The 462-nt window shown below is 65.8% G+C and overlaps 1 protein-coding gene across 2 annotated transcripts in view; it reads left to right on the top strand.

The window, feature by feature from the left end:
- LOC142929283 (uncharacterized) overlaps positions 1-462 on the top strand; it is a 5,475-nt gene extending 5,013 nt beyond the window's left edge. For both annotated transcript variants that reach the window (XM_076070237.1, XM_076070238.1), the window contains one exon: positions 1-462. This exon is cut by the window's left edge and continues 2,132 nt beyond it. The gene's annotated coding sequence lies outside the window, so the exon portion shown is untranslated.

Raw genomic sequence — 462 nt, 5'->3', positions numbered from 1 at the left:
AACAATAGGATAGACCCACACTATAAATATCGCGGCCCAAGTATTCTCCGTGTCAAACACGGGTGTCGAAGACTCCACGTTGCTGTGTATTGAGTTGTTGAGACAGGCGGGGACAGGACTGGGCCAGGGTTGCGCCAGGGATAAGTCAGGTTTGGGCCAGGTTTGGGCCAGGACTGGGCCAGGGCTGGGCCAGGTTTGGGCCGGGTTTGGGCCAGGACTGGGCCAGGGCTGGGCCAGGGCCGGGCCAGGGCTGGGCCAGGTTTGGGCCAGGTTTGGGCCAGGACTGGGCCAGGGCTGGGCCAGGATTGGGCCAGGACTGGGCCAGGTTTGGGCTATGGCTGGGCCAGGGCCGGGCCAGGGCCGGGCCAGGGCTGGGCCAGGTTTGGGCCAGGTTTGGGCCAGGACTGGGCCAGGTTTGGGCTATGGCTGGGCCAGGTTTGGGCCAGGACTGGGCCAGGGCTG

This window comes from Petromyzon marinus, chromosome 28, assembly GCF_048934315.1.
Source record: "Petromyzon marinus isolate PM22_M1 ecotype Great Lakes invasive population chromosome 28, UKy_Petmar_22M1.pri1.0, whole genome shotgun sequence".
Lineage (NCBI taxonomy): Eukaryota > Metazoa > Chordata > Hyperoartia > Petromyzontiformes > Petromyzontidae > Petromyzon > Petromyzon marinus.
The sequence above is the reverse complement of the archived record's forward strand: the minus strand, read 5'-3'. Positions and strand labels throughout refer to the sequence as shown.